Source organism: Drosophila novamexicana, unplaced genomic scaffold (genome assembly GCF_003285875.2).
Source record: "Drosophila novamexicana strain 15010-1031.04,08,12 unplaced genomic scaffold, DnovRS2.1 tig00000193-arrow-pilon, whole genome shotgun sequence".
NCBI classification, from domain to species: domain Eukaryota; kingdom Metazoa; phylum Arthropoda; class Insecta; order Diptera; family Drosophilidae; genus Drosophila; species Drosophila novamexicana.
The window spans coordinates 5,338,322-5,361,140 of NW_020824787.1; the positions used below are offsets into that span (position 1 = coordinate 5,338,322).

The 22,819-nt window shown below is 39.3% G+C and overlaps 2 long non-coding RNA genes across 2 annotated transcripts in view; one reads left to right on the plus strand and one right to left on the minus strand.

Moving 5' to 3' along the window:
• The window catches only part of LOC115758720, a 37,056-nt gene that overhangs the window by 11,211 nt on the left and 3,026 nt on the right, over positions 1-22,819 (minus strand). The window contains exon 2 of the long non-coding RNA XR_004017445.1: positions 4,601-4,635. This is a non-coding gene — a long non-coding RNA (uncharacterized LOC115758720). The remainder of the gene's footprint in view (positions 1-4,600; positions 4,636-22,819) is intronic.
• LOC115758719 lies at positions 1,030-1,454 on the plus strand. Its single transcript, XR_004017444.1, has 2 exons — positions 1,030-1,128; positions 1,209-1,454. It is a non-coding gene; the product is annotated as an uncharacterized LOC115758719 (long non-coding RNA).

The window sequence follows — 22,819 nt, forward strand, 5'->3', positions numbered from 1 at the left end:
GAGCTAGCTGTGCGCATTGATATATTGTCAAGTCGCAATTAGAGCGCAGACCGCAGAATGAAACTCTGGCTGCCATGCAAACAAGCCAGAATGAGGACGACGACAGCGAGATATTGTTACTAAACAAAAATCCAAAAAGGGAAATACATTTTCGTGCAAACAAAATCAAGCACACGAATTGGAATACCACTGCAAGAGCGGAATTACGGAATTGCGAGTCTGGTGTAACGAACGCGTATTAAGTCCAATCAAAATGAATGTAGCGATTTCTTTGCTATTTGCTCCTTGGACGTGTGACAACGCAGCGACAAAACTGCAAACCGTGTAATTCGTGCTCCGTTGTCATTCGCAATTCTGTCATGTTGCCGAGCTATTCTCAACCCCGCCGCGCAGCTCGACCAACTAATTAAACGCATGTGCGCTGCATTCCCAGACCCAGGAGTCGGCTGGCATTTTATTCATTCCGGCGCTAATTAGTCTCAGAGTGCGCGTCCAGGTCCGCCAACATGCGTGACAATCGCCTGGGGGCAGATCAAACGTTTGACTTTCCAATCCGTTGTAAAAGCACTTTTTACACTTGCCCCTTGTGTCCCTAGTTAATCCAAGGAGACGCAGCGGTCCTCTGTGTAGCTCTGCTCAGTTGAATGTCAGCATTTGCGCTGGGCCCGCAATTGCTTTGAAAAGGGCTTCTTCACAAACGCTTCGCCTTTTGATTTATATGCGACGATATTACATGCGAACAGAGCATTTCGAGATCAAAGCATTGTCAGTCTTGTCTTTAGGGAGCGCTGTCATGTAAGCTAATTGTCCGCAGAGAAAATGCATTCGTTTGCTTGAAAATCTTTGTGCTATTCACTATTCATGGACCTTGCATAATACTCGTAACATTTGTCAGGTAAATAGCGTACATATTAAATTAGTATTGCTTTATAATGTATGACCAGGTAGAAGTTACCTCGACGGGAATCTGCCCTGTTATATATATAAATGCAGCTTGGATTTATAATTGGAATGTTTTTTAATACCATAAGCAATCTCTATATCAGCTCTTGAACTTTAATATTTAAGCTTCGCGTTTAATTTTCTAAAGCAATAAAACAACCCAGTCAAAATAATATGATTCCCAAGGTATATGCCCGCCCTCATACGAACTCTGCACTATTTCTTTAGACATTTTCAACGCTAACAAAAACACCATCCACTTTCAGCTTTAGTTTATTTGCCTTAAAGAGCTGCGATGAGGTTCAGTACCGGTTACTTGATCGCCTTGATCACATTGTTGATGCATTGTACGACCGCAACAGATATTCATTGTCCGCCATGGCCAAATTGTCACATTCTCGGTGTGTGCTGTCAGCGAACGCGCCTCGAAGCAGAATCAGCTAAAGATTAACACATAACACAGCGAAATGTTATTCCAAATGCACAATAAAAAATAATATTAACCAATGAAAGTAAGAGAAATTATTGAAGTTAGCTTAAACAAATGTTTCTAGAGTCTTAAAAAATAACCCCAATTAAAAGCATTTCATATAATGGACTTACATACTTATGTGCTCATTTGCATTAAAAGGTCACTTAAATTGGCAAAAATCGGGAAATAACTTCTAACGGCCAGTTGATTTGGGAAACAAATTCGTAGCTTGTTTTCTCCTACTAAAAATTCCCATTACCCAAAAGCCTGAGCAAAAATTTGAGACAAAAATGAAGCAACAAACAGAACCTTTACGGTAAATAGGCCAAAAAGCAGAGAAGTACATTTATCTGAAACAAATAAATGGTTGTGTAATATGGAAAATGTACTTGGCTGACAGCGTTGCGGATCAGATAATAACTTTGGTAAATGTAATGTGTAAAATAATAATAAGAATGAAAGCATGCAACAAAAGTGTATAGCATTGTGTGGGTGTATGTGGCGGACCACGCCCATTTTGCATAGTCAGGCCCCAAAACACATTTGAATAATGAGCGTCGAGCGAAGCAGTTTTATAGCTGCTTTTGTTGCAGCTGTTGGTGGTGTTGCTGTTGTTTTTGTTGTTGGTTTTGATGTTGTTGCTACTGCTGTTGGCTGAGGTTGTCCCTTGGCAACCAGCCTGCTGCCGTCTACTGGCGCCCCTACCTCATCTGGTTTCCCTTTTTTTGGTCACTGACATTTTGGGATTTTGTGCGCAAATTTGAGTTTTAGTTTATGCATGCAGCTGGCTTACAACAACCACAATAATAAGAGCAAGCACAGCTGCTAAGTCAGCTTAGCTCATGTTTTGGGCTGCAGCTAAACAAAAGTTTGCGACCCACTGCTAATTATGCCGCCCGGACCTGAAGTCTGAACTCGAAACTCGGTAAGTTAAGATACAGTTACAGATACTCGGCAGCGAGCAGCTTTTTGGCTCGACTGGCAGCTAATTTTTGGCAGCTGTCAGCAGTGCGCCACATAAATCCCTCAAAGTCAACAGCATTTCGCCCAAGTGGCACATCAATTCGCGTGCTTGTCAACCACAACACACAAGCCACATGCACAACTAGTACACGCAAAGATGCTGAACATGCCACCAGGCGAACACACATCATATTGCAATCGTCAGCTGTGTCACCGCATGCAACGTCGCTTATCGCTCAGCTCTGTAATGATTGCAACAGCCCCAATTGCCGCGAAAACCCCCATCTCATATCCACGCATCCCAGTCTCCCAGTACATGTCTGTTATGCATTTTTCATAACGCAATTCATGTTATTCACGCGCTCGCGACAAGTCGAAATCGTTTTTTCACCCCCAAGCAACAAGCATTGACTGCTTAGCACAGTGGAAAGAAGCTCAAAAACATTCTCACGAAAAATTTGTTTGATTTTTGAATCACGAAATCTACAAATTTCGCATTAAATGTCTTTTTACAATGTATCGACAAAAGTTTCGGTTCATTTTGAAAACAGTTTTATCAGAGACGCTTTTAAAGCACATTGGCTACTTCAAGTGAACTTAAATAAATGATCTTAAGTAAGAAACAAATCTCTCCAAATACTCCATCACGTAAATAAAGAGCTTTAAATATATTTAAAGGCTAAATAAGAGTTTTTAAGCGTTTCATAAAAGCTTTGTGAGCACATTAAATGTCTAGAAGAAGCTGGCATCTTTTACTTTAAAGAATTGTAACTAGATCTTCTTGAAACATTCATTCAAACAAATAATAAAATTGTTTTTAATTTAAAATTAGATCTACGCTATTAATCAAAACGGCTTTTTAATTATTTCAGAGCTGTTGACTATTATAACTGAACGCATTTCTGCATTAAATGGCCCCTCATTTAGTTTTTTACCACTGTGCATATGTCATATAGAGTGTCACATTAATCATCAAACTACATGTCGTTCATGTTATTTTTGTATTTTGGTGCTGGCGCAGGAAGCACGAACTTAGTGTGGAAATCCAAAATCCAGCAAGCAATTAAATTGGATGCGCGCATCAATATAGAATATGCAACAACAGCAGCAGCAGCTCCCCCTTCAAGAACAAGTGCAGACCGCATAAATCAAAGTGTAGAGACCCAAGCCCCTTGACTCGGACTCACCCAAACGAGATGCAGCGATTAGGCAAAGTCTCACGCGCCGCCCCAACGGAGGGGTTTATTTTTATCAGACACAGACTCCGACTGCGACTGCGACTGCGATTCCCATTGCAGGCAAGCGTGGCATGTTAAATCGTCTGCGCCATATTTAAAACAGCAGCAAATTAATTTATTTTTTCACGCCATTCTCTGGAAGTGCGCATTAATAAACAATTAAGAGTTTTTAATTGCAGTTAGCCTACAGTCTGCAGGTTTATTTTAAGTGTATTTCAATGGGTAGAGTCGGCTCTGCCAGCTGCTACCCAAAGTTCCTACCAAGCCAAAGGAAGGAACGCTGGCCAAGGAATTTCATTATTGATAGAATTCCGTAAGGCATTTTTCGGCTTAGGCACATGGGAGAGCCAACTGGGAATGTGACACAACCACAGACTACATCATTCAGCCTAACTGCTGGTCCCAGTTGCTGTATCGTATTTATGAGTCACAGCTCGTTGGCACTTCAAGCGAACAGCCTAAGCCGCTTATCTCTGTGCCGGCTGGGAGGGAGCCACCCTCCAAAGCCGCTTGGCAATTCCTGGTATTAAGTATGCTACGAATAGGCGTGAAAATTAGCTACTCTTTGTATGGAGAGATGTGTATGAAAATGTTACATTGCTCCCAGAAAGCGGATATAAATTAAGCTTTGTCTACGCTTAGCCATAGATAACTGCACCTATAATAATCTTAGTCATGTACTAGGCCCCGCTATCAAAGGGCATAATAAATTAAATGTTCTATGTGAATGCATTCATATTGTTACATAACATTTTTCATAATTTATTTATCTTCATACTTTGGCTACAAATTGAATATCTATTCAAATCTTATATGTTCGGGCCATTGAGTGCTTTAATTGACTTCAATGGTAAAGTGAATATGAAATGTATTTTAAATACATAAAAGGTTTTAATATTTGTTGTAAGAATTTGTATTAACGTTATTTCAGTTGAAATGCTTTTGAACTAAATTTGTTGTAATATTTAAAATATTTCATGCATACCTCTTAAATTCTGTTGTACTTTGAATCAACAAGAGCTGAAAGTAAAGGAGAAGAAACATTATTATCTTCTATATCAAATTCATATACAAATTCAATTAGTGTTAAGACTTTGATTTGTATAAAAGCTAGAGGAAATACTCGTATCTAAGAAATAGTTTTGCTGCATGCTGTCAGCAAAGGAAACTTGGTTAAAAGAATGCCACATTAAGCAGGCTTGAACGATGCTGACATGCATGAAGAACGGCTAGATACTCGAGAAATGCGAAAGCGGGGAAAAGCGAGTGAGCTGTGAGATGGGCAGAGGCATGACAAGAGCCAGACATTGAACACGAAAAAGGAAACTGGAGCGAAGACATTAGCCTGAAATGACAGCAACAAGATGCAAGATAGATACTCGGCTTATAGCTCTATTTTCCAACTGTATCAGCGGCAAGACGAGCAGCACAGCGCAAGAAAAAAAACAGGGCAGAGGAAAAATGGAAAATAAAACATGAAAACAAGTAAACAACAAATGACAAGCTGTCGTGAAAGTATACTAAAGACTGCGTTGCAGAGGTGTAGATACTGTGCGTGTGCGCAAACTTGTACTCATTTAAAGTCTTAACAGTCTGAAGTTATAGCTGGCATATATATTGAGAAACGCTATTCTGGCCCAAGGACTGGGGCACACACTCACATCATTCACTCGCCCACTCACCCACTCACTCACGCACTCATTCGACAGCTGTTAGTTGCGCGAGCTACTCGTCTATGCAATATGCAGAGAAGATGGCTTAAATGGAGACTTTCATCATGGCCTCTGCCAGCTGGCAGGGCTTTTATTTTCCATCGCTCGTCTTCTATTAGAGAGAAAGAAAGTCTTGGCCAAATGCTTTTCGTGCCAATGCTTCAACTTAAATATTTATGTAAGCGCGGCATTCATGAGCAATATTTCACAATTGCTGCACAAGCACGAGTATTTTGCTTTTATTATTATTGAAATAGGCCAGCAAACGAGCTTATGCTAAACATTTACCCGTTGCCGTTCGTCCTGCTGCTGCTCCCCCTTCTGCTTCCGCTGCACTCTGGAAATGAAAAAGCAATGCCACTGGGCCAGGCCAAGAAGTTGCTCGAAATACTGGCTGGTGCGATGGAGGTTCCATGGAATTTACGAGTTTGCTTAGCAGTTATTGGATCGTTGATGAAACTGTTAGTGGCGCAGCCAGATGCAGCAAGAAGCCAAATGAATAAACGGCTGATGATATAAAGAGTTAAATGCACTTTTCATAAGAATGAAACATTTGCAAATTTCAATCAAAATACTCTGCCAAATTGGGTTTGCACTCAAAAGTATGCTTTGCCAGGCTGCTGCGGAATTTCAATTTTTATTATGAACCGAAACTAAAATCAAGCCAAACTCGAACAGCATCATATTTTTGCTCACAATTTATGAGAATGACTCAGCCCAATGGCATTAATAGCTCTGAGCCCTCAGTGCACTCATCAAAATATATTTGAGTAGATATTAAATTTAGTGTGTTATTTTAACAGGCATTTAAAAACTATAATTTTAAGAGTTTCATTAAAATTATGATTTATATAGAAGCGAATGTTTTGGATGTGGCAGGGAGTAAGCCGAACCATTTATCTGTTTTTTAACCATATAGAGGATATTATAAATTTGGCATAAAATGTGTTACGCATAGAAAAAGACATCTCCGACCCCATAAAGAATATATATTCTAGATCATAATCAACAGTCAAGTTGATATAGCCTTGCCCGTCCGTCCGTTGGTCTGTCGGTTAGTCGGTTAGTTATTCTCTACTTTCCATATATATTTGCAAATCTTATCACATTATTGCTGGATCTTCAACCTAATAAGGATATATATATATATATATATTAATGATTATTAAAGCCAGGTTCTATATACCCTTTTATTTTTCCAACCTATTACACTTTAGCATTTTAAAAACGTACATTCTAGAATATATTCGTTTTGCTTAATTTATGTAATTTATAATATCGATTTAATCTTTTGGGCCACTTACTTGTTTGGCTCGCTGAAGCAGTAATGCGAAAATGTTCAGGGCTATAAGTCTGGGCAATGTGCTCGGGAGGCGGCATTACTCGGCACATCCGAAAACTCAATTACGCATGCAATGGCTCAAAGGGCTTAACTGCGTATAACATTCAATTTGCGTTAATGGTATTAAATAAAGTCACACGCACAGAAACACACAACCGCCCACCCACACAGAGACACTATCAGAAGGCATTACAAAACATTATGTTACTCGGTTTCACCTTTGAAAACATTTTCATTGGCCGGCCACTTAAAAAAAGGTTGTGCTGCCAGACTTAAGCCTCTCGGCAGGGAAACAAAAAAGAATAAAGAGAAAAAAGCACTGAAATCAACCTGCAATGGCTGTTTTTTGTGATATTCTTAAATCGCATTAAAAATCATTGGCACATGTTGCAAATGTAAGAGGGTGGGGGAGGAAAGCGTCGAGCAGCCAAAGAAACTACAACGAACTTAAAATAAACAACAACAGTTTCATTTTCAGTTTAAAGCGGGTAAAAAAAAAACGTTGCCAAAACAACACAAATTTACCGACAGCAAAGCCCTGCGCGCCCAATGGGGCGTGCCAACAAATCAGGCAAAAAACAGGAAACCGCTTCGGTGCTCGGCTGAGGCGTGTGAGCCAAAAGTTGTACTTTAGATAAAGTTGCTGCTGTTGCTGTTGCTGCTGCTGGCTGTTTTTACCAAACATTCGACATGCAATGCACGTACCCGGTACAACGCACACCACGCACACCACAGACCCCACCCCCAACCGGACTTACACCTGGATAAAGTTTGGTTGTGATAGACGCATTCAATGCGCTTGTTTCTTGCTCTTATCTTATTTTTATTTTTTGGCCTGATTTCTTGAGCTTCTGTACACACTTTGTTCGCACTTTGAGCGATTCGTTGTTTGTGGCAAGTTTATACAAAAAAACAACAAGTGTGAAGAGTTTTCTGCGAGGTGCCGAAACTGAAATACCCTTGTGCCGAATATCTGAGCAAAAAGTCCACTGGTTAATTTGCTAGAGAGCCAAAATGCTTACAAGTACTCGACTGTTGATCAAGCCTCCTTTAAGGCGCATATTTAGTGATAAAATTATAAAACTCTCTCAGCAAGTGTATGAAAAGATGCTCGTATGTTTGAGCATTTGGCAGGACAAGCATCTGCCTAAAAAAGTCCCATGAGAAGGCGTCGAAGTGTGGCAGACTTTTAGGCAAGGCCATCGCAATGGAGAAGAAGAATTTTGTATTTTACTTGCATTTTGCTGTGTGAATTACATACTCACAGGCACACATACTCCCCCACACATACTCACTCGCACACTCACTCACACACACACACACTGCCAGACAGAGTAAAATAAAATAAAGCACAAAAACTTAGGCACTTGGAAACTGTTAGAATCTGTGAGTCCTGTTTTGTGTTCTGGTTTTTTTTTTTTTTTTTTTGTTGCCTGTTTTCCCAGTCTCACTGCAGTAATAATAATAAAGGGAATTGTTATTGTTTTCTATTAATTTGCTTTTGTTATTTGTGTTGTTGTAGTTTGCCGAAAAATTTTCCTACTGCCGCTCCTGACTGCCACTCGACGAAGTCTGCATTTGATTTGATTTGTTTTCTCTTCATATTTAACTCGACTGTGGCATATGCCCAGCCATAGAAATGTTTTTTTTTTTTACTTCTGGCTAAATGTACAAGACTTTTGTGAAACTAAGTAGCTTTACTTTTGAATACTTGAAATATATTTAAAAAATAGATACAAAACCATTCTCAGTCGAATGCCTCTCAAGTCTTTAGCCATAGCTCTGATTGCTTGACATATTGTTCAGTATAATTTTAAGAACCATCCGTTTTCTACACAAAACGGCGGTAACTGGATCTTAAATGAGTTAGCGTCAATAATATGCAAGGCAAAGATAAAGTTAGAGCTCCTCGATTGGCCAAACTAATTAAAGCGCCGCTCAACTTTTGATGAAGATTAATTTCAGTTTAATATCAGCGCAAAGTTGGCGCAAGGCAGGGCAACAGCTGCTTTGTTGAATATTTTATAATCATATTTTGCATAAAATTGAACAAATTCACTAACAAATTTCGTACAAGCCGCATACAATAGACGCGGGCCCCATTTGACGGCATCAGAACCGAAGTAACTATAGTTTTGATGGGGCCATTGACTTGCCAGTATCTGAAAGCTAATGTGCTTAAGTTAACCTTTTTATATTAGAAATGAGAATAGGGTTTGGTAAAAAAAAAATTAACTGAAATAAATAGGAAATAAAGCAGGAAGATCAAACTTACTTTCTTATTCTTTTGACACCTGTAGTTATTTATTATTTCCTTTAACTGCCTGTTTTTCTTTGAGAAATTGTGTCTAAATAAAATTGCAGTTTCTGCAATTGAATGCAATAATAATTGGCCAGATTCAGAAATGGTCTGCATATGTCAACTGTACGCTGTCATAATAAACAAAAGTCACTTGTGCTTTATTTTCAGTTGAAGCATCTGCAAATTCCACTAGCAGTCTCCTATGAATAAAGCAAAGCCAAGCACGCATGTAGAAATAAGTAGTACTTTCTGTGATCCAAGTAAGCCGTAAGCTGCGAATTAAATGCAAGCCATGAGATACCCGAAAGTAAGCCAAGACCAAATGTGGTTATAATGAAAACTAGCTCATCTCGTTCACAGTCACATTCACATATTCAATGGCCACTCTTGCCTGTTAGACAACTCGCATATTCGTCTTTCAGCCAAGGACACTGCCAGCTGCCTTCATCGCCAACACTTTGTCGTGCTGGGGCTAAAAACAGCAGCCACACCAGCAGCCCATTACAACTACTTAAGGTATGTAAATAACGCGATGTGCGCGCGGGCGCTCAAAATAAGCCAAGGCAAATCATAAGCAACCTGGCAGCCAGTACCTCTGGCTAACCCCATTCTTATCCCCAACCTTAACATCTACACCACGCACCCCCTCGCAGAGCATTAGCATAATCGTTATGGTTATGCGCGACGTGTGCATAATGGCTAAGTTGGTAGAGCGGGGGCTGTGAGCTCTAAACCAGCGACACGCACATATAAACTATGTTAAGTGCGCTGACATTGTGATATATAGTTTTTCCTACCCTTACTGTTTGAGTAGAAATACTTGTTAAGCAAGTTTGTATAAGAGTGTGACTTCTTAAGAACAATATACAAATATACACATTAATGGATGCCAAGATACACTATGCTATTTATTCTATTTGGTATTAGTCTCTATATGAATTTATTAATAAGGCTGTCATATTTAATTTATTATATGCCTTTTAAAAAAATAATATTAAATATCAATATCAATATCAATTTTATATATCGTATTAAAATATATTTATTTCCAAATAATTTGTTGCCTTGCAATTTTGTTAAGCAATTTTTGAATATTTTTATTTAATAAGTCAACAAAAAATTGAATGAAGAAAAGTAAAAAGCAATTTTTCCAAAATTGTCTATGTAATTTATTTAAATTTTGATAGTTATAAGAACATAGAAATTAAAGGACTAGTAATAGTATCTAGATTTTTGTTTCATTGATGGGTTACATCAACATTGATTCGCAAAGATTCAAATATTTATCAAAACATTACGAATCAGAATACAATTTTCTAGGTAAGTTACATTTAAAAATATAGGGTATCAAGCGGAACAGTGTGCATAAGTTTTTATTCTGCACGCTTGTTTTTATTTGGATACCCAGTACACCTCAAGTGCGTGGCTTGGCCTTAAAGTTTGGTCCTGGCGTTGTGTTTGCTCAGGTGCGCATATTAAGTAGCCGCCACATGTGACTGTGTGTGTACAAGTGTGTCCTGCCTTTCGAGGGATACTATTAGCGGCGACCGAAATACGAGCACATACACATACTCAGCGAGCACACGTACAAACATAATAAATAACCAGAAAAAGTAACAACAACAAAAACAACTCGATAGCAGCTTAAGAAATCAAGAGGCTGACAGCCGCAGAGCTAAGAGGACAGCTAAAGAGAGCGAGACAGAGAGGCATCCGTGAGATCTCTATGTGGCATGTTTAAGATTCAGCACGCATAACTTATAAAATAAAAATTAAAATTCCAATTGCAAACCTCAATAATAAAACACTTTTAAGTGCTGCCGCCGCCGTCGCCGCCGCAGACATAGCCCGAGCACAGAAATAAAAGGTAGCGACGAGGCGAAAGTCGCCAACGCGTCGTAGGCGCCAGGCCTTGCCTTTTTTCCAGTGTGTCCTGCCAGCTGTATGTGTGTATCCGTGTGTGTGTGTATCTCAAGGAGCCACACAAGTTTATTAAAAATTTCGCCAAAAGGCATCTATCAGTTATGAGGCGAACCCGCACAGACAGTGCGCGACTCATTTCAATGAGTTTCGTGTTTTTCTTGGCCCTTTCTCTCTCTCTTTCTCTCTCTCTCTCTATGCATCTGACCACCCCTCGAGCTTACTCAGCGTCTGTCTCGCTGTTTGTTTTTTTTGTTTGCTATCTCTCTCTCTCTCTGTCCATTTTTCTCTGTTTCTCTGTGGCCGCCAGATCTTGTAATTGGCATTCCGTACGCTGGCCAAAATGAAAATGCTACGTGCTTTCATTTCACGTTACGGCATTGGCAAACGGCAACGGCAAGTCGGATAAGTCAGCACGGCCTGAACGGTCCATTTACCAGGGAACAGTAGGACCTGCAAAATGATGCTTATTTACAGCGCTGGGCTCTTTAATTTTTTACGTTACGGGCATACAACTTACTGTGTGGCACTTCTTAAAGTCAATCTGATGCAGAGCAGGGCAACAAAAATCACAGGACCCGTATATCCTTAAGATATTCGCTTCACTTCGTATGGCATTCTTACAGATGCGCCCCTTCCCACACATGTGCCACGATAAAAGGGTGCGACCCGCCGCCCCATCGCGAAAATCGATAACCCACGCACATATTGAACTCCTGAACCCGCAACGAAAACGTCCCCACCACCCCACCATATTGCGTAATGCATATTCAACGGAATAAATATATATTTTTTTGGCACGCCTGAAATTGACAGCCAGCAAATTTCGCTGTCAACCTCATGCTTCATGCGTCCCTCGATTGGTTGCATGGTATTGCGGTTTCTTTTTCTTTTAATTTGGTTTTTCCTTCTTTTTTTCTGATGGGGCATAGGTGAAAATACGCACAGGTGCTTCTCTTTGAGATGAGTTCAGGGGACCAAGAAATTGTAAACTTTGTTGTTGCCATGGAATGAGTGTGCAGACAGATCGTTGAGTCGCTGTTTTAAATGTACATAAATAAAAAAAATAAAATAGGACTTAAGAAATTGATGAAACAGCGGCCGTAAACACAATTCTTGGCGAAATTTCACTTTGATATACCCTGTAATCTTTTTAAATCGTAATGGTGAGGAAATTGTGGAACCTCGCGGATTTGTTATTATATATAGAACTGAGTGGCAATAAGGAATAACTTTTTTTATTATGTACACTCCATTGAAGCCATTTAGTATTTAACTAACTTTTTCACTCTAGAATACATTAACGATATATTTCAATATGTACACTATATAAAGGCAAAAAATAATAATAACAATAACAAATAGATATGACTTTCAGTAAGAGAGAACTTCTTACTAATTAATATTTGCATACAGGGTATGGCACCGTCGAGTACCCCTGACATGAAGGCTCATGCCATTCACATTTTTGATTTCATGATTTTTAAGTGAAAAGTATAAAAAAGAGCTTTACACCGCCTGCTTTTACAGTCATCTGAATTGCAAATTTCTGTAAAGGTAAAAACACGTTAACTTCTTTGATAAGTTTCCTTTTGCTGATTGTACATATATATTTTGTATTTTTCTTAAACAATTCTTTAATTATATATAATAGAGTGTGCATGATTTATGCACCTCAACATGAACAAGTGTTCATATATGTACTTCACAGCCCATTCATCAAATGGAGACTGGCCCAGTCTATTATATGGCGAGTCTGTTTTATTCAGCTTGTGTACCATCTATCATTCTTTACTGTCACAAACCTTTCAGCCGCTCAATTTATAAGCAACCGATAAAATACTTGTAAATTTTTTGACGAAATTTTACTTAAATATGTTTAAAGGCGGCACGGGGCGCCCGGGTCCCATCAAATTTATGAGCACTCGTCGCACTAACTCATAAAAATCGCATCTATAAAGAAACATTTTGGTAAACGAAAACAGGAGACAACATTTTGCATGCGAAAAGGCTTTCGGCACTGAGAGCCGCACGTGCGGTGGGCGTTGCCATATTGTACATATAAAGGTCGGAGTCTGTAGCTACTCAAGTTGAGTCGGTTGCCTAAGCCGGCTTGGTGGTTAACAGCGGGCTGCTCCCGAATCCGACCACGCACTTAAGCGCCGTTCTTCCGGCTGCTTACACAAACAGAAAGAGAAACAGAGCTCAGAGCACAGACCGGGCCGGGTCTGGACCGAGTTTTGGCTGGATAGGAGCAGTCGTGTATTTACTCGACTAAGAACGCAATAATATATCATCTACAGTTTATCATTGCTATGACGCCAGTCTGAAATTATTATCCAGCAAATTTATTGCCAAACAATAAACGCGAACTGCATGTGAGTGCGAGTCTCTGGCTACTGGCTGTGTGACAATGCTTGGCTCAGTACCAACAACCAGTAGCACCAGCAGGAACAACAATAACAACGACAACAATATCAACAAACAGTAAAAACAACAATAACGGCATCGACGTTCAACAACAACATTTAGAATGACAGCCTTTTTGACGGGCCTCAATGACAACGAACAAAAACCCAACAAACAAAACAGAATAAGATACAGAGAAGGAAGGCAAGAGAAGGAGTGAGAGAGGGAAAGAGGGAGAGAGAGCAAGAGAAAATAAAAAAAACGGGAAAGCATTTGTTATAAAATGGCAGACATTTTATACCCTGTTGTCAATAAGAAATTAATGTTGTTGATAAACTAAGATGCTGAGAATAAATTGTGTCATTTGAAATTGTCAAAATGAAATAACATTTAATAAAATAAAATAATTAAATATAAATTGAGATGCGTGCCATTCTAAATATTTGTATTTACATAACATGCCGAATAATTGAGTTTAAATATTACGTACACGCCCTGTCGAATAATTAAGTACAAATATTACGTATACGCCTTGTCTAATAATAAAACTTTATGAATTATAAGCAAAATTAGGAGTATTTATATATTTATATCTACCAACATTCTTACAGGGAATTTAATATACGTGGATTGTTGTTTTAGTATTTTTTCTGCTGCCCCAGCAACAGTCACACATACTGAAATAAATAAACATACATGCATGATTTTATATATTCATGGCAATCTCGAGAGCTGTCACAGACTGCGTCGAAGTTGACGCGCGCATATTTTTTACTATTACCAATGGCAAAAACAAAAATTTGTCAGCGTCAGGGAGCCGAGCAGCCGGGCAGACGAGCAGACGGGCAGTCGGGCAACTAATGCCAAAATCAAATTGCTCCTGTCCTGTCAAGTTTTTGCGTAACAATTTCTTTTTATTTTATTTTGCATAGCGAGACAAATAACAGAAGTTTGCTAAATTGTCATCTGCTGCTGGCCTCGTTCCGCCTTTCATATGCATATTCCGTACATACCATATATACCATGGACCGTAGATCCCTTTAACATTCTCCATATTCCGTATTCCATGGTCTCGGAACACTTTACGAGTATGTTTTACCCTTTGCCTATGCTTTTATGACAGGCACTCACATCATGTTTTCCAAACGTTCCTCACATAGTTTGTTGGCTTGAGTTTTGAGCATTTGCTGTGCGGGGCGAGGCGGGGCGGAGATTGTGGGAATGGTTGGGCGGTGGAAATTGCCAAACATTTTGCGCATAAATGACAAATGCCTTTGATGGCATAAAATATGACTTTGAAAATTGTTTTGCAGCATATAAAAAGGCGTTGGCGCTGTTGACATCCACATGGACATGTGGACACTTGTGCCCCGCAGCCCCCGGAACCCTCGCCACACTTGCCACAACTTATGTGGCATGAGCGATGGAGGCCACTTTCGTAAATGTGTTGATGGATGTGAATTTTTGTGATTGCAGTCCCATACAAATAGCATACAATTTATTTGCCTCAACTAGCAAATGCGTTTGTTGCCCAGAAAGAGAGTTATTTTTAGTCTAAATTACGGGCATTTGATTGCATTTGATTGCAACTATGAAAAAAAACTAGTCCCTGCAGAACGAGCCAGAGCTGACAAGTTATATGAATGGAGAGTTCCCAGGAAAAGTGTTTTATTTTTGGCATAAGTAATTATAATAAAAAGATGACTTTATTAAAGTATGTATTTACAATAGTAAACGATATATGCAAACTTAAGCTGCATCAGTTTAAGAGTAAGTTTCAATTTCAGTGATTAGAAGATTCCTTAAATACATTTTGTCCCAAGCTAAACGTGCGAAAGCTTTATTTCTCTATATGATGTAAGCACTGACTCAGAGTTTTCCCAACCTCTGGTTCTTTACACCTCGTATGTATATTTCAAAGTGTTTAAATAATTAAACTTTGTTGCTAAATAATTAAACAATATTGCTTTGAAAAGGCATTACTCATTCCAAGAAACCTGTCTCATTCCAATTTGGCACTTTCACGCATGTTTCGCATTAATTTTCCCAGCCCATAGCCAGTAAAGTGACTTTGTTTTCCCTCATTGCCGCTTCCCCCGCTCAATTGACTGACAATTGACTTGTCACGGCATCAATTATAATTGACAGCACCTCATTCTCCGTAGCAGCCACAGCAGCAGCAGAGGCAGCCCCCACGAAAAGCCATTTGCATTTACAGAGCGAACTAATAAGCCGAAATGTAAGTTTCCTGTTACGCTTAACCACAGCCCTACGGCGGCTCCAAAGCGTACATGGAACCAGCAATGTGCATATTGAATTTTACAAACAATGCCAATAAATGCGCTTGTAAATGGACGCGTTAAATATTCAATGGCATAATGCTAATCATTTATTGGGCGCAAAATTCATTAGCAGCGCGTTGCCAGGCCAACTGTCACAAGCTGTCGCTTTTGAAAACCTCAAACTGAAAACCCGGCGAAAAGCCCGCAAGCCGACAGAGCTGCCGAAAAAGGTGACAGCCCAGCGCAGAACTAAAGCGTGCACCCACACACAGACACACACACGCCGAAACAAAACCAACGTGCCACGTAACATGCCCTTGTTGCCCCACCGGCTGCTGGTAAGCAAACATTACACAATTTTGATTGTATTTCCGTTTCGTATGCGAACACAACAGCAACAAAAACGGCAGCGACAGCAACAGGAAGTTGCGCTTATTTCCGTTTGTTTACCTTTACGCTGTACCTTGATTAAATGTCAGCCTGTGGCAGGGGGCATTGGATTTGCGGTAATTTGGTCGCGGCAACGCTCCGCACCGCTCGGTTTTGCCTCAGCAAGACGGCAATTTAATGTTGAGAATGCGCGCATAAAAACCCAAATATAAAAATAAAATAAAAGAGAAAAAATAAATTATTTACGCTTTTATTTCTATTTCGGCAAAGCTGCAAAATGAGCACACATTAAGCTAATCATTGGCACTTTGCCGGCTGTTTTTTTGGTGCTGGCCTCGCCAGGCTGTATGCCTAAGTGTCAGCTACTAGGCAAGTTAGGCCAAGTTAGCGGCAGAGCTAATGTAATACAGGAGAAGAAGCATCTATTTGCCATTAAAGATAGGCTCATTTGGCTTGATGTGCAGCAATAATTACAAGGCATTGTTAAAAGCAAATGCATTAATAGGTAATTTTAATTGTGATATGCTCTTCATTAGCATTTAATAAGTAGCCAGTACAGGAATGTGAATTCAGAATTGTTGATAAATACAATATTTGCCCGGAATATCTGCAAAATAAAAATGTCTTTCACAGAACAATTAATCAGGCCAATTTGAGTACTTGTTGGTGGCAACAAATTGACTTTATTGTCACTTAAATGTCATGCCATATGGCCATAATAAATGTATATGTACATGGAATATGTTATATACAGAAATCAATAAAAAATAAAATTGGGCGCTGTATAAATTGCATTTCACTTTTACCGTATTAAACATATTAATTTGTAAATGTTATTACAACTTGTATTGCACAAGCAGCTGGCAGTTATTTAATAGGTTCTTGTTTGTTGCATGAAAACCATGTAACCTATGAATTCCTGGAAGCATAATTTATGAGAATACTATTTTAAATTTGTCCGTGCAATGCCGGAGAATTTAAGCAGAGCTGAACAATGCCAGAAACTCAATTTATACATAAAGCAGAAAACCGCAGCGACAGCAACCTTGCATATGAAATATATATACAACACTTGGTCAGCTTTACATGCATGTGCACGTGTGTATGTTGTTAATTTGTATTTATTTATTATTAACAGCAATTTTATCACTTATGCAATTGTTGTACGGGGAGAATTCTTAAAGTAATGTTGGCTTTAATTTACATTACAGTTACAACGCTGCAGGCGCGTGCCGCTAATTAATGGCCTGCAATTTGTGTGGACGCGCCCAGAAAAGTATGCTATGGAAATTGTGTGCCAGGCATTTGTAGGTCACCGGGAGAATTCAGCAGCTGCTGTTGCTGTTGTTGTTGTTGTTGTTCGTTGTTGTTGTTGCTCGTTTGTTTGTCAGTTTGGAAATTGTCGTCGTTTGGCTGTGCCAAAAAATGTTTGTTGATTGTGTGTCGGCGCATGCTTTAGCATAATTTATGTTCGCCAAATTCTGTGCAATTTTTTACTTGCCTCCAAGTTGTAATTCTTTTGTTTTCAAATTTCTGTTGCGCATGCATTAAAGGCAGCCATGTGAATGTTTCATTTGTCGTATTTACATGTCTACCGCTCAAACACACATTTGCATAATTGTTACTCACACACACATGCACACACACCGACAGACGTTGTATTAGTCTCGCAATTGGCTTTCAATTTTTCGTATTAGCAACTGACGCGAATTATGTGTGACCATAATTTATTAATGCTTGATGCCTGTAAGCGAACACAATTCCAGTGTTTGATAATTTATAGCTGGAACATGCAGCTGCTCAATTTCAGACCATGTGTTCATTTATTTATGCATACATTTTGGAAGCGAATTAAATAAGTAAAAAGCAAATCCAGTGAAATCGTTAGATTTTTTTCAAATACATTTTTGACATTTTCGAATGGATGCAATCATATTTGATATTAAAAGCCTCTCAAACCATTTAAGCCACTTTAAAAAAGATCTAAGCCCTTTGATGCTGCCAATGACACAATACCAAAAAGTTTAACATTTGGCAGCAGGTTTTATCGTTAAATCAACTATTTTTCGTATTTGAGTACGCTGGCATATACATATATCTATTTCAGTCATATACTATATGAAAACATGCACATAAATGCTCATTCAAGCGTTTCATAATGGAAAAATAGATGTGTGTATCTGGCAAGAGGAGCAGCCAACACATTTGCTTCAGCATCAACTCATTTTCACATTAAAGGACGCCAATGTGGCGCGCTGGCAAAATGCCAAAAATGAGCTCCAAAGCGCACACACACACACACACAAACACACACAATCTATTTATACATATGTGCTGGAAAACTCCATATGAAGCCATCGCTATATAAGTAGCATACAATAAATGAATGCTGCTAGCACTAGAGAGCAACTAAATTATCACTAATATGAGCTGCTACGGGGGCCCAGGATAACACTTCCGCTGTCAGCGTGTGTTTCTGTGTTTGTATGTGTGTGCGTGTGTTGGGCGTGGCAAATAAACACATCAGCTAAAATGCTTTTTACTTAAATTAACAACACTGAGCAGCTTGCTTCGATTTTAGGCTAAGCGGCCCACCAACCAACACCATGTCATTAACTTAAGTATGTTAAGTATGCTGTGTGTGTGTGTGTGGAAATTTGGCTGATTGCAAAGCGCACTGAAAAACACGTATTGACTGACAAAACGCCAAGCGGAAAATCAATAAAATACAAGTGAGTAAATAAACGAGATCCTCCAAAAAAAAAAGGCGAAATTGATATGCTTTTGCAAGCTTAAAGATAAATCGCACGAAATCATCAAAAAAAAAGCGAATAATAAAGAATTGTGGTATGGGAAACACTGTCGCTCTGCTTGTAAGTTAACTTAACGATGATATCTTAAATCGATAAATTAGAGCTAAGTCGTGAAGAGGTACGGAACTAGATCAGAGTTCGGTTCCACAAGCAAGTTGCTCGAGATAGTTGTCGGAATTGTGTAATCATTTTAATTATAATGATTCCTTTTATAATAATAATAATGTGTAATCAAATTGGCAAGTAAATCATCAGGCCTTTTTGAACATTTCTTTAATGGGCATCCTTAAAATATATATAATTTAGAGTTAGCAAACTTATGGGGCGGGCATTCCTACATGTAAATTGTATCAACGCAATGATTCGTATTTCTATCCTAGTTAAAATGCTGGTACTCGACTGTTCTGTGATTCACTTGAGCCTTCAATTGTAGCTCTCAGTTTTCAGTCATTTTCTGCATAGATGTGGAATTAATAATTTTAGTTTTAAGCTAATAGACTTCTCTAAAATGTTTAAGACAAAACTGATTTAAAAACAATAGAAAGAAAAGAATAGAATATAGAAAGTATTCCTGATGCCTTTCTTAAAGGGCTATGAAAACCGCAGCTTCCTAGCGGTCTTCTATAAAGTACACTAAGAAATATAGCAATTTGAAATGCTTTGAACTGATTTGTTATTTATAAACTATGCAAAGTGTATCAACATTCTTGTAGCATCCCAGTTTAGTTCAGTGTTATGTAATGGAAACATAGCCATTGAAAGCGAGTACCCTTCATCGCCAGGGTATACAAATTCGAATGCTGCCTGCGTGCCTCATACTAACTGGTATGGCATACTTAGGCAATCGGAGCAAATGTTTTATCGACACTTTGCCACACACACACACACACACACAAGCACACACATGCATACATATACATACATGTGTATGTATGCTTAGCATACAAAATGGCGCCAGAGTCCTTTTGCCTTTGTATTTGGACTTTGCGTTTGCCTCAGCATCTTTTGCCTCAATCTCAATCGTCTCGATTGGCCATCAATGGAAAGTTTAGGCATGGGATTAAAGAGGCGCAACGAAGGAAGAAAGCGGCATATCATGCTGCTAAAGCAAATATTGAATAAACGTATGAGTATGTGTGTGTGTGTGTGCTGTATTGTAAATTTAATAGGTATTGTACGAATCAAAAATGCGTCAATTATATGGTTACATAATTACCACTGCCTAGCAACCAGTTCAATGGGCCCAAAATAATTCGCCATCGGCTTTCGCAAAACAATCAAATAAATTCAACGGAAAAGAGCAAAACTTTTCCACAAACACAAACACAAACAGATACAGGAACAGAAACAGAAACACAAATGTCGAAAGTTTACAATGCGCAAGTGAAGCCGCCGGCTAAACAAAATTGAGGGCGTCTCCGTGGGCCCGGGCGCGGATTTGGCGCTGGGCATAGTCAAAGTTAAAGCCTCAAAGCCTCGATGGCAACAAAAGGCTCGACGTCACAATGCTGCCATCTTCTAAATTGCCACAAAATTTATTATTATTGTTTTATATAAACAGCAAATGCGCGAAAATAAAGCAGAAGGCGACTGGCGGGTAGCAGGCATGGCAGCAGCCCATTCCACTAGCTGAGCAAATGCTTAGGCTTTGTTGAGTTTGTGTTGCGACCCGCTGAAATCAGGCATCATTATACGCAAATCACATTCCATGCCCCAGTTTAAAAAATTTAAGCAGCACAAAAAAATGTTAACAGCATTAACACTTTATACAAATGGCACAAATATTTGCCAGCCACAGTTATTCGATTGGCATTTCCGCTGTTTGTTGTAGTTTTTCATTTTTGATTGATTTTATTTGCATACGATTTTTTTTATTTTCATGGCATGCGCGCTGAATTTGCATCGTTTTGTTGTGTAGAGTTACACAACTGCAGCTAAAACCTTTTCAAAGTAAATTCTAATGCAAATGTTTAAGATAAATACCGAGCACAGACAACAAATACATTTTTGAGGTCCACGAATCATGTTAAAAATATTATATAAAATGGATTATGGAATTGGCTTATAATTCTTTTTATATATATAATATAATAATATTTAAATTAATATTGATTTAATATTGCATCAAAAGTTGATTTTATTATATTAGTTTTCTCTTTCTTTTTGATCCTTGCCAAACATATATATTTGAAAGCTAGTTTTTCTGGTAAATGCTGCTAACCAGATGTTACAATAAGATGAACTGATTGATGAATAACTAATAGAACTCACAAAAAAATATATATTTATTTATTTAAGTCAAACAATAAAATGCCGTAGTGTATCATTCATGGTTTGTTATTTGCATGCACTGTCGGGCATTCATAAGCACTCGAAGCGATTTATATTTATTGTTTCCGCTTGGCATCAGCTGAATGCAATAAGCGCATGTCCGCCAGCTGTCCATCAGAATGTGATTGTAAATAAAATAAGTAACGCATTTGCGTTTTTAACATTAAATCAATTCGCTTTGACTTAACCCTGGCCAAAAAAGCAGCCACAAAAACTTGCCAAAAGCACAAAAAATAGCACTGTTCAACATCCTGCGCCGCAGGACTCTCATATGAATGGCGTGCAAAAGGACGTGTACAATATTTAATTAAAAAGGCAGACAATACTCATCAGACGCAGCATGTGATTGGTTTTGGCTTGCCAATGGGGGGTGGGGGGAGGATTAGTGAACTTAAGTAAATTAAATGTCATGGGATATGCCGAACTGGTGCTCTTAAGCGCCTCGACGACTTGCCCCACAGAAGCCCCGGCGACGAAAACTGGTCTTTAAACTGGCGACACAAAACGAAGAGCAATAAAAGCTGTGGGATTGTTGTGCGTTGTGTGTGTGTGTGTTTGGAGTGTGTGTGGCTGCGGATAAGGATGTAAGTGGTGCGGAGGGCGGCAGTGGCTGGTTGGGTGGTTAACTCTCAGCTGTAAGAAATTTACATATTTTAAATAACTTGTGGGGCTCACTAAAGAGACTGTGAGGGTTGACGATGGCGACCCCAAGACAACTCCAATTTATTTGCAATTTGTTTGAAATTTATATGAAAGACACTCACAGGGACACGCCCAAACGCATACACACAAACATAGGCACACCCCATGCCACATGCCACATGCCACATAATTGCACTCATAAAATGGGAACAGCTCAGCGCCTCGGCGCTTGCCGATATGTATGCATATCTAACTGCACACAGACAAACAAACAAATTATGTACTCATTTGAATACACATTCTAATTCGAATCACGTTGACAAAAATTCATTGAAGCGTGCAGCATACCCAGGACACACCCTCAATCCCAGTTCTGGCTACCTTGACTTTCGAACTGTGTCTCAGTCATCCAATCAAGTAACATAGAGTCACGGGGCTATATGCGCATGTGTGTGCATCTGTGTGCGTGTATGTATGTGTTTGGCAAGGACACAACTTATTTTGGCACACACACACGCACACAGCCAAAACCGATACCCAGTTAATCTATCAGGACATGGCACAATGTGTAGAAAATTAAATGTGCGCCCCTCCAGAGGGGCAGGCAGTCATGTGTGCGGTTGTCCTTCGAGCTGTTAGTGTGTGTGTGTAATGTAAATGCAAACTAAATACACAACAGGCTGAGCATTAAGTCGATTGCTTCAAGGACCTTAGCGCGCGCTCTAACAGAGATCCTGCCAGCAACAGCTCCAGCTCTAGCTTCAGCTTTAGCTTCAGCTTCAGCTTGGCGCTTTGTCATTACCTCTGGCAGACAGCCCCCCTTCGCATACCGCCTCATATGTTGTCTGCAGCTCCCACTCCCACTCACTTAATTCTCGCTTTTGCTGCCACTTCAAGTGTAAATGAGTGGCTCACTCCTCATGAGGCTACCACCAACCCGCCCCTTAGCCCGTGTGTCTATGCGACTGTGTGTATCTGCGTGTGTAAACGCTGAGGCTGCTTTTTAATAAGCAATTTACTTTTAGCTTAACAACGCTCAAGTGCCGCCGCCTGTAATGAAA